This window comes from Haemaphysalis longicornis, unplaced genomic scaffold, assembly GCF_048455015.1.
Source record: "Haemaphysalis longicornis isolate Haplotype H1 unplaced genomic scaffold, Haemaphysalis longicornis Haplotype H1 scaffold_5, whole genome shotgun sequence".
In the NCBI taxonomy this organism is placed as follows: domain Eukaryota; kingdom Metazoa; phylum Arthropoda; class Arachnida; order Ixodida; family Ixodidae; genus Haemaphysalis; species Haemaphysalis longicornis.
Window position 1 is genome coordinate 33,221,050 of NW_027526385.1, and position 12,107 is coordinate 33,233,156.

General features: G+C 44.4%; 1 protein-coding gene across 2 annotated transcripts in view; it reads right to left on the minus strand.

Annotated features, from left to right (window-relative positions):
• LOC144138040 (fatty acid synthase-like) overlaps positions 1-12,107 on the minus strand; it is a 115,527-nt gene that overhangs the window by 83,175 nt on the left and 20,245 nt on the right. Inside the window, exon 1 of one of the 2 annotated variants that reach the window (XM_077670096.1) lies at positions 10,245-10,385. The exons of the other annotated variant lie outside the window; for it this stretch is intronic. The gene's annotated coding sequence lies outside the window, so the exon portion shown is untranslated. Of the gene's footprint in view, positions 1-10,244; positions 10,386-12,107 lie in introns of those variants that run through there. 2 annotated transcript variants of the gene reach the window in all.

The following is a 12,107-nucleotide window of genomic DNA, read 5'->3' on the forward strand; positions in this document are numbered from 1 at the left end:
TGAAGAGTGCCTAGAGAGAGCGAAAATTTAGTGAGTGTATATATCAAAACTGTGGTGCGCCCTGGGACACTTCGCATCAATGACTCGGGATACGTAAGTACCAAGATAGATGTGCGTTTTTAGTTCGATGGCATCTCATGTTTACTCCATCATTTGTTGTAGATGCTAGGGGCCAGTAATGACGTCACTAAACAGTGGAGCGGCTGTCATAACAAGATTTCTTAATAATAATGATCCAGCCTCCAGGCGATTCCTTCCTTTCGAACTAAGAATTCAGCCCAAGAAGTAGAGCTTGAAACGAGGTTATAGGTCAATAGAGCCTGTTGGAATTTATGCTGAGAACCAATGCAACCGCACGATGAAAATGCAATAACGGATAGCACAACTACTGCAAGAACAACTGCGATAGATATTACCGTCGTCATAAATTTGAAGTTGCTAGCTCATAGCCACTCTCATCACTTCTTTCTTTGGTTCTGCCTCTTCCCGTGGTACGAAGAACGCAATTAAAGGGACCCTGCAACACTTGCCATCGACTACTAGTAATGTGTTTTGGGATAAAGTACATTGTCCCAGAAATCTCCTCCCGCAAGAATTATGAAAATCCGTTCACAATTAACGAAACCACGCGCGATGAGAAATCGCGCATAATCGTTCCCTCTCAACTCGACCGCGAACCACGCGACGAAAGCTGCGCCAAGACCGCCAGACAGGCGGAGGAGGCGGCCATAGCGCTGGCCCTGCTTCACCCCGACACGCGAACGGTGTTCAGCGACTCGAAGTCGGCCATCGCCAATCTCGCCAGGGGTACGGTCTGCAAGACAACGATGCGAGTCCTCTCCGGCATCGGGGAAGGCGCGCGCAAGAACGCAACGACGACCGTGCGCTGGTTTCCGGCCCACATGGGTCGGGAGCTGCGAGGCGGCTACAGGAACGTCAACGAGGCAGCCGACGCTGCGGCCCGTGATCTCGCCGCGTGCCGGGCCGCGCCAGCGACGGACGCCGACGTCGACGAGGAGCCAAGCAACGACGAGGACGACAACGGCGCAGAGCCCCTGACCACATACGGTGCTATGCTGTGTTGGTATAGGACAGAGAGGCAGGCCTATCCTCCGCCCCACCCGGGGCTCGCGAGGAGAGAGGCCGTGCTTCTACGACAACTGCAAACCGGGATGGTGCTTACGCCGGCGCTCGCGCGCCACGTGTGCCCGGACATGTACGAGGACGAGGTGTGCAGTGTGTGTGCGCGTGTGAACGCAGACTTGGCCCACTTGATGTGGGGATGTGCGGACCACGACTCAAGTGCGGGGAGGCCGATCCTCCCACCGGACATTGCGGACTCAGTGCGCTCTTCGGGGCGAGAAGAGCAGCTAAGGGCCATCCAGCGGCTCGAGGCTGCACTGGACAGGCAAAGGCGAAAGGGGAACCCGCACTCCCCTCGGCCTCCTCCTGCGGGAGCGAGGGCTAGGGGCGACAGCGGCGGCACTCCAAGTAGCCCGCGCCGACCAGACGCAGACCTCGGGGTCGGCCCGACGCCGCGGTGAGCGGTGAAGACTACGGGATGGTGAAGCCCTGCGTGGCCTGATCCGTCCCCGACTGCCGGTACCTCAATAAAGTCCTTTCTCTCTCTCTCTCTCTCTCTCTCTCTCTCTCTCTCGGAGAGTGGGGCGGCTCGCGGCGTTCTTTTCGGCGGCCTTCGATATATCACATGCCGGGTAGTTTTCTCCTTTTCTCCGCAACGCGGAGGGGCCTATTTCCGGTCTGGTGCCACAAAAAAGCAGGCATAGGTGCCTGCTCGCAAGTGCGCGCTCGGGCTGGTAGGGCGTTTTTGAAGCAATAAACGTTTGTAGTCGAGTGGTCCCGTTGAAAGGGAAGTATTGAGCTCATCACTCAAACTCCGCGCGCACTCAAAATACAAAAGAAACGGCAAAACTGTGCCTACAGGTTCAGGCATAGAAGAGGTTCGTACACAGTGATGACGACGACGGAAATGGGAGAATCTAGCCGCGAAGTTGACCAGTGACAGCCGACCGGGCAGCCATGGCCTATGTGACGTCCCTTAGGCCATGCATAATGAGGACAACTGAAGAGAGAGCGGTTGGTTTTTCCGCGTCTTTCACATCGATTTGCGCGCTCACCGCTTCACGTGCACGTGTAATATTTGGCTCAGGTATTCCTGGCAGTGTAATCTAAACGTCGCGCAGGTTTACTTGCACTGCTCAAAGAGTGTTACAGGGTCCCTTTAAAGCGTGAATTACTAAAATAGCTTTTTTTGTGTTCCGGAATAATGTAATATGTGCAAGGGTTCCTTTCTTCGAACGCTTTGTGGGCACAAGCTGTTTCCTGGCATCTGGTGCATGGAAGGCTATTAGCGACGAGATTTATTTCCCAGGCAGAGAAAGTATTCTGCCATTCGTATCGCATGCAGTACTGTTCGAGCACTCACGGTGAGATTGATTTTTTCGCTTCTTTCGTCGTAGCAGGCAGTTGGAGTTGCACAGAAACAGCGGCTGGTGGAAATTAAAATGGCAGGTGCGGCATCCCTCACTGCGATACCCAGTGGGATTGTTTTATGGCTGCACCTGAGCGGGCCTTAAACGGTGACGGCAGCGGTTCATCAGCAACGTGGAAACTTACGATTCGCGGCAGCCAAACCGTCTTTTTACATACGGCAGCGCTACCCTACAGAGGAAATGGTTCCAGAATTGTGCGTCACAGGAAGTGCCCCGGTGACTTCACGAGGCTCGAGGTCAACGACATGTCCTTTCTGAGTAGCAGCAGCGGCTAAACGTGTTGCCGTAACTCAGAATTCGAATTGAGAGCACCTAAAAGGAAAGAAGACGACCTATTTTTTGCTCCCTTCACACGCTTTTGTACCGTCTGCAAAGACCAACTGCCATTTCATTGAACATTCGCCTTATTCCTCCTCTTCTTGTTAGTCTTGCCATTCGCTTTATTCCTACTCTCCTTGTTACCAAGAACTAACTATCATTAGAGTTCTGCTGCCCTGTAAGAAGAAAAAAAATTATACCATCTTCCCTGCCCCTTGCACCACACGTGAACGCCTTTGCGAGTGCATTCCTAATATCGCGCTGAGGATGCGATCGCTCTACCCTAACCAAACAAATATTATCTCTAATTATTGCATTATGTAGGATGTTTGAGTTAGAAAAAAAGCTGGTACTAAAATGTATGTTGTTTGATTAAAGATTCGGTGCGAAAAGCCAGGGCCTAGCCCGCTGAGAATTCGTACGTAGAAAGAAACAGCGCTCTAGTACCTAGAAACAAAAATTACCACCAGCGATTGTACTGAGTCCCCACCTTCCAAAAGCTTCCAGATCCCCTGCTTGCCAACACGTGTATGGTAGGGGACACATGGGGGTAATCGCAGGTTTTGCAGGGAAGAGATACATTAATCGACGCCCGGATCTGCTGGTTTGCGTATCGGTGCTCCCCGAGGCGTTCATTTATGCACCGTCTGTTGCGTCTAATGCAGGCTCTCCACCACCATAATGAATCTTTGCACACCACAGACTTCTGGCTATAAAACATTTTTACGATCAACTTCGACTGGTTGAAATGGCCCGCCTGGCAGCAACCGCTCAGGGACTTCTGGACTGAGAAGACCCTCCATTGCCACTACTCCAGAACTAATATAGAAATAAAATTTATTCCTCCTCGTCCTCCTTCTCCTCCTTCACCTGGCATCCTATTTTAGCCGAACGCCTTCCGTTCACATTACCGCTCGTGCCTTTTAGTTTTGGAAGTTCGAAGGAAACGATTTTAACTTCGTCCTTTTCCGTCAGGTTAATGTTGTCGTTGCAACTGCTATTGCCTAAGGTGTTTCTGTGCGACACGTCCTTGTTATACGGAATTGCGATAATGTTTTTTATGTTCAATGCTGTTCGTCTTTGTTTCCTTTTCCTCCTGTTATATCCTGAAGAAACTCTTTCCTTAAACACATAAGTATGCTATCAGCGTTATTTTCGTATCTCAACCTTTAAGTGTGAAGCATGTTTTTCTAATGGCATGTCCCAAACGTAAGACTGCGAAGCACATTTGACTAATTTGGTCTGTGAAAAATAGCACCTCACAACTTTCCTTTCTGGTTTGGTGTTTTGGTAGCGGCATAAGCGTTTTGTACCTTTTTTTATACTCAAGTCCCGGATCCGTGTGAACAATGTATCCAAAATATTTAAGTAGAATCAGAAGAAGGAGTTTATTGAAGTACGTGAGAAAAGTACACAACTAAGGACACTAAAGACAACGGTCACAAAGTCAGTGACTTTGCAGGAACCTTCGATGAGTAATACAGAGGTAATAATTACAACTAACATTTGGAGCAGCAGTGCAACAATATAACACGCTCAAAAAATAAAAAGGGTGAATTCATTTCAAGTAAACAAACAAAACAGGAAAAGTTCACAACTGACAAAACTAGACAGAACAAAATTGGCATATCTAATTCCCAATAGCAATAAATGAGCAAAAGTGACCAAAGACCAATTAATAGGACAGAAGGTGTTCTTTTAAAGACGATTTAAATGGCGACACGCTCATAATTCCACCAGGCGGTAAGCTATTCAAAATTGATACTGCAGGAAAAGTTGACGTCATTTTGCCGTAATTAGTTGCACACGTGGTAGTAAAAAGTTTCTGCTTTATGCAAAACTTGGGATATTGTGGTTTGCTAATGAAGTGAGGTTGATAAACTTAAAGGCATTTGTAAACAGATGGACCTGAAAAATATGAAGGTTAATTTATATTGAAACAACTTTTTAACCGATAACACGTTTTAATGGCGCAATGTGGCATGGGTGTTACATTGACCATGACTGCCAGCGTTATTGCGAATGGCTTAATTTTAAATAGGTTGTGTTAATGAAATAGGACATTAATACGTGCTTCCCCCAGGATGCGATCCCGTATTTTAAAGGGCTATGACTGAAAGAAAAATACAGCGATAAGAGAGCATGAAGGTAAAACAACGGTCGAGCTTCAATTAGGGCCCGAATACCATAGGCAGTTTTTTTCTTGAACTGACTCATGCGAGAGCTATATTCAGGTTAGGGTCGACTAGTACACCAAGAAAGGAAACAAAGTTGCAAACGGCATTGAGATTAGTGCCGAGTGTTAAAGACGGAACTGAAGGTACTTGTCGTTGGCCTGGCTTAAAGATCATATATTTCGCTTTTTCAGGGTTAATGTACAAACAGTTATTACGGCACCAGTTTATGATATTCAGGAGTTCAGTGTTTAGCTTCAATGTAAGGCCTGTGACGGATTTGTCTGAAGACGTTACTGTGGTAAAGCATGTTGGTGGACTAGTAGGTTCACATTACTTATACTTAAAACTGTCGCCCGTCCTATCTCTTCTCCTCCTTGTCCCATCCATACGCGCAGTTTTAAGTATAACTGTGTTGCTGTGGTATTTTCAGCGCGTAGTGCGCAATGGCATGAAGTCAAGTGGGTAAATTCTGGATTGCCGAGAATTTTTCGTTTATTTTTTCTGAGCAGGACTTATTTTTTCTTGGTAACAAAGCAAACTAGATCATTCCTAGCACGCTGATTCATATGCGTGGTTGAGCTCAGCACATTTTTTTTTACTTCCCGAGCCAGCAAAATATCTGCAAACATCATGTTCAAAACACAATCCGGTGCAAACACCGCATTTTTAAAAATGCAAATCGTCCTCAAACTATCACTTCGTCTCCCTTCGGAGCAAGACAGTAACGTTAATCTGCAAAGGGCAGTCTCTTATTAGAAATTTATGTTAGAAAAGAACCCGGGCGTGTAATTAAAATAAAGACTATATTAGGCACATTGCTTTCGCCGCTTTGCCGTCTTGTTAGGCGAAGGGGACGGGGACCAGTGGTCAGCGTTACCTGTTCGTTTTTTTTTTTTTTTAGATCTGGCGGTTCAGTATATTTCAAGAAAACACTTACATGTGGCCTAATAAATACATATCTTAAACTGTAAATTGAAGCATTAATGCTTATCTTCGTGCTGTTTTGGTGCTGTAGTTTTTGTTTTACAACGCATCTGTTTATCTACTAGGCCACGCTTGTTTCCTATGAGCTAGAATTTTAAAGAAAGAAATGAAGATATCGAATGCTTTGTTCCGTGTAGTCGTCCAACCATAGCTGTCCATGCATGTAGACTACCACGAGTGCACAAGAGAAATTTCTAGAATCTATAGACAGAATACTAAATGCCCCTTTCAAAAGCAACTCTTCCGTAAATTATGAGCAGCGCAAACAACGGAATGAAATTAACGCCATATATCAGGCAGATCTAGGACAGCTGCAAGTTGGGCGAGTTGGGCCATCTATCAGGCAGATTTTTATGAACTTTATTCTATATTCTGTTGCGTAAATAAAACATCCAACCGGTCTGACCACACGCCGTCCTACCCTGATAGCTTTCTGTTGAACAAATTGATCCTTAAGACACCCTAAAAGCGCTAATTTTGGGTCCAGAGGACCAGAGGAAACTACCAAGCCTACGAAATTCGCTTGCGATGTTCCACCAGTAACGAAAGACGATGCAGATAAGGCATTTAAGGGCATGAAAACAGGGAAAGCTGCCGGCGACAGTGGCATAACCGTAGACCTTCTTAATAAGGGTGGAGATATAATACCATGAAAACTTGCTAAACTATTCTCACAATCTTTAAGGACTTCAAGATCCGCAAAAGCCTGGAAAAATTCCAACATGGTTTTAGTTTACAAGAAGGGAGATAACAAAGCTCGTAAGAACTACAGACCCATCAGCCTTCTATCGGTTGTATACAAGCTGTTTAGCAAGATAGTAAGTAACCACATAACCGCCAGTCTAGACTTCTAACAATCCAGGGAAAATGTTGAGATTAGAAAAGGATACTTTCCAATGGATCACATCCGTGTCATCAATCAAGTAATAGAAAAATGCGCAGAGTATAATAAACCAGCTTACATGACATTTATAGACTATGAAAAACAGCTCGATTCAGTAAGCACCGCCACAGTGATGGACGCCTTAAATGACCAAGGCATAGAGAAGACCTACCTAAGAATTCTAGGCGACATATATATGAGGAATGCGCGGGCAGAATTACCCTTCACAAGCAAAGTGATAAATTCCCCATCCAAAAAGGAGTGCAATAAGCAGATAAAATCTCCCCAAAACTGTTCACAGCATGTCTGAAGAGTCTATTCAGGAGGCTTGACTGGGAAAACGTAGGCTTACACATCAAGGTGAATACTTGAGCCATTAGGGGTTTGCAGATGACATAGCCTTGCTCAGTGAATCTGCAGAACAACTCCAAAAAAATGATTGAGGAACTGCAATCAGAGAGCTTCGCTGTGGGGCTAAGGATAAATATGAATAAAACGAAAGCTAAGTAAACATGCTGAACGCGCCTTTTGCAGTAATGGTGACGAAACACTGGAATAAGTGCTGACCCAAACCACGAGGAAGAAATCTGGCGCAGGTTAGGACGGGGTAGGGGCGCAGTCCGCAAGCGCTCGTAAAAAACGAAGAGTAAGATACCTCTACGCCTACAAAAAAAAAGGTATTCGATCAATGCGTCATGCCGGTGATGACATACTGAGCAGAAATTTGGTGCCTACCAAACAATTAGAAAGCGTAGGTCCACCCAACGTGCCATGGAGCCCATAATGTTGAAAGTAATGCCTAATAATAGAAAACGAGAAATCTTGATAAGGGAGAAAACTCGGATAGAGGATATCATGGTCCACGTTAACAAAACGAAATGGACTTGAGCTGCCTATGGGGCACGACGAACTGACAGGATGGACACCAAGAGACGGGACTACAAGAAGAGGAAGGCCATTAACTCGATGGAGAGATTAAATAAGAAAATTCGGAGGCAAAGAACGGACTCGGGCAGCACAGGACACAAACGGGTGGAGGTCAATGGGGGGGGGGGGGGGGGCCTTCGTACTGCAGTAGACCTAAATATGTCGTTCATGATGATTTTTCTGTCATTTCACAGTATTTTTCCATGTTCCCATGACATATCATTATGAAAGTCGCAACAAATAAGCGTATCATCGGCGCAGATTGAAGGCGCAGTTGAAGAAATTCACTGGGGGGATGCCTATCGACAAACTAACAATAATGAAGCTTAAACATAATAATTAGGTCAGAGCGCGCTAGTTACACCAAAAGTTTGTATTTATAATGCAGTATGCTTGTAGTAACTGACGGACGGAAAACAATAGATGGACTCCCAACTTTTTTGTACTACTAGTTCTAGTGCTCCGGAGACTTAAGCACGCTCTGAGGTAGCAAAAGTATTTAAACACGCTACCACCATGCCTAAAACATTCCAATCATAATTATTACCTCAACACATTTCCATATATATAAAGAAAACAAATAAATCAAGGATTTGAGAAATTGTGAACACGTTTACAACTATTACCATAACCTGTAGAGACATGGCGGAGTTATTAATCCAGGATGAATGCTTCACGGCTGAATGTTTCCAAATTTAATTAGCATCCACCTTATGAATTCAGGTTCTAATTTTGGGAAGTGTCTACTTTATATACGCAATTTGATCATGTGTCACTGGTTGTGCCAACATTGCAGCGATCTATGATTCTGTGAACACGGACACTACTAAAATTAGAAATTAAGTTACAGAATTACAAAAGAATGTGCCGCAAGGGATAAATAAGATTGCTCCTGCTGAAATTAATAATCCGTTAGTCTGTGATGCTCTTCCTCACGTGATTAATCTTATTTTGGCCGCAGTTGTATTCCCACAACTGCCGAAAATTGCCAAAGGTGTACCGCAGGCGTCTATACTTCGGCCGCTGCTGTTTCGCATATGCATTGATGACGTCAAAGCTTACCCAAGGTCCCACAATACATGATGCACGCCGAAGGCAGGATTACCTTGTTGCACTGAAACGTTTTAAAGTTATAGCCCAATATTGGTGCTTTTCGTGTTATCGAAAATTAGTGAAGGCGTTATTTATGAGAGACGCGTTTCATTGCTTAGTTCCATGCCATATACGAACAACGAAGAAATCGCGCTCGTATAAACCACATTTTTTAAAACATATTACAATGCACAAAAAATAAAACATTCTATACCCAGTCAGTCATGTCTCACATAACGTAACAAACAAACCCGTTGAACACGCTAAAACAAATTATAAAACGACATTTTTTGCTTGAATTGTATTGTGGAGCGTATTACTCTACCTGGGTCATTTCTGTGCTGTTAGTTCGGTTTTTGCTGTATTGTAACTTGGTGCTTTCAATCCAGGATTTTTATTGTGATGGTATAATGTTTTATTTTCCTGCATGATTCTTTTATTGTCGTCAAAGCTGTGCATTGTGGAAGGGTTGAGGAAGTTGGCCGCGGTTCGGGAGAGTACTTCTCCTTTTTGCCTCTCTACGCAATGCTATTTTGGTGTCATTGAAGTTGACTGAATAAAAGCTCAATAATTACAGACACCCATTCAGGTTTCGAAGAAATGAGTATTTCGAACATGCTCTAGTTGTCATGAATACCAAATATATGTAAGTATAAATTATATAACGTGCACTCTTTCTTTACATGTAAGCATAAAAAGCGCTTTATTACAAATAGTTTGATTGCCACTTCAACAAAAACGGCGGTTTAGTAAAACTCACAGGGATGAAAATAAACTCGTCTCCGAAAATGAGCAAACACACCGGATAAAGTTATTTTATGTTAATCAGGAAGAAATGCTGCTCTTATGGTTATTTTTATTCCGTGTAAAGTCCCAGTCAAACTAATTTTAAGGGGTCACCGTTCTGATCGGGATTACTGCATTTGTGCCCGAAGAAAAGTCACTGAATTACCCATTTGATGTTTGCTAAAAACTACAGCACTACTCTGTCGTCGCATCTTGGAGGGTTATGAGACTTTATAGAGAGGCTCATGGAATAATTCTTTTTTTTTCAAACGTTTTAATCACCTATTCTTCATTGAAATAGGTAGCATCGTACATTTCAACATCTCACAACTAAAATTTGTTCTGTCCAATTATTTTTAATAATTTACGTTACGCTAGAGATATTTACGATAAGGCTAAACGAACCAATTACATCTACCTTAACAAAATCTAAAAAGTCCCTTTTATAATAATAATTATAACTTTGGTTAAAACTGCCTTGAATGCTACCATCAGTACATCCGCACAGATGCTACCACTGGCGTTTTCGCCATGCACGCATTGAGATAAACGATCGTGACTTACGCTCACTGATGTAGCTGTACTCCCGAGTGACGGCGTGGATGTGCTTCGAACTGGAAAATGGAACTCACTACACAAGTGCACTCTGTGGAGTCTCGTTTCAAATTGCTCGCACAGCTGCTCTCAGCTCTGACAAGCCTTGTAGAATTTATTTTCCAGGCAGGCAGTCGAAACAGGCCTGCCCTACGTCCAGTACGGACAGGTGCACTTATACGCGAGGGAACAAAAACCGGAAAATCACCCTCCCACGCTAGGCTGTGAGAGATTAGTGCAGATTGCCTTGCGTCTGATTCTGATGGCACAAAAAATAACGCGACACACGGGTAACCTTATGAAAATAAATTCTTCCATGAATTAAGTGCTAAGTGTTGTGCTATCGTTTTCGAGAATTGGAGGAATTCCTTGAGAACGCCGACAGAGTTTGGAAAACACAAGCATCACCACGAGTAGGCGTGGATGCTACCTATGTGGCGTGCTGCGGTAAACTAAAAATATATACATGCCCAACCACAAATGACTTACCGTAAAGTTTTAAAAGAACGCCCACCCAAGTTTCAGAGATATCAATTGAAAAATACGGGATCGGTGATCTTTCGGGTCCGGTGCGAAAAACTACAAAATGTGGCGGCACCGCCAACCAAAACTGTGGAGATATCAAGAAAAATACCAGATGGGCGAACTTTCGGCTCAAGTGCGGAAAGGACAAACAAGTGACCGCATCAACACATGAACAGATGATTCGCGTTTATATTTTCGCTCATCGGCGCTAAAAACATCGATTTGAGGGGGCGGACGATTTCTGGGGTCTTTTAGGAAATTGAATATTGCACCCCTGAATGGGGTGGGTGATGTTACGGGGATGGGCGTTCGCTCGGAACCTAACGGTAAGTGTGTAATAAAGGGAGTCGAGGGTCTAAACGGATCTTGAAACACCGTCTAACGAGACAAATACAACCCGCCCCATTGTGAGGTTTCTTCTTAAGTACACTCTTAGGCAAAAAGGACTAAAATAGGGACTAATATACAGCCGTTAGTCTTCGCGGGCGACCGTTCATCTTCAAAGGGAGTATCTGCGGCAGAGTACGTGCCGTGTGCATAAATTCGGACTAACTGCTCGTCCCCGCCGATCTATAAGGAGTAACGGGAAGACGAAACGCATGCAGTTAGTCTCTTTGTTGCGTCCTTAATCCCCTAATGGCGTCGTCGTTGCCCTTTCGCGCATATGTCTGCGAACAGTTTTATATTTCCAAAACACAAGGCATTGCAGTCACTGGGTGCTTTAGATGGTGCCACGGGAGAAAATATTGATGTTAGTTATAAGAAAATCGCCTAGGGTTAGTAGAGCGGCGGGTAATGGCAAGGAGCGGCGAAGCGCGATTGTCATACGCTTCTCGGCGAGGTTATGTTGATACGCTGTGTTGCATTCTATTCGTGCGAGATAATAACGGCCAATGAAAGCTTTCAAGCGCCTTAACAGTAACTCAAAAATTAGTGACAATAGCAAAAGTGTATTCCTGAGAGTAATGAATATGTATATGTTTAACAGACTAGAAAAAACGCATGTTGCTGATGACAACTGCAAAACAAAAATGCTCGCTACAGGTAAGCGTCTCCAAGTTATCTTTTACACTCGGTACATAATTGCCTTGGGCACCAAAGCTATGACAATGCTGCAACTGCTGTAAAACCCACTTGCATTTCGCAGTCGCAATCGTCTAGCGACGCGAATTTGAAGAATTCAGGCTAAGCAACACTAAATTCGCTTTCGCCGATGCAGGAAAATATGGCATGTTTCCTTATTCTGACACTCACACAGACGACACCTTTCACATACGTTACATAGAGCACTTAACATATGTATCGAAC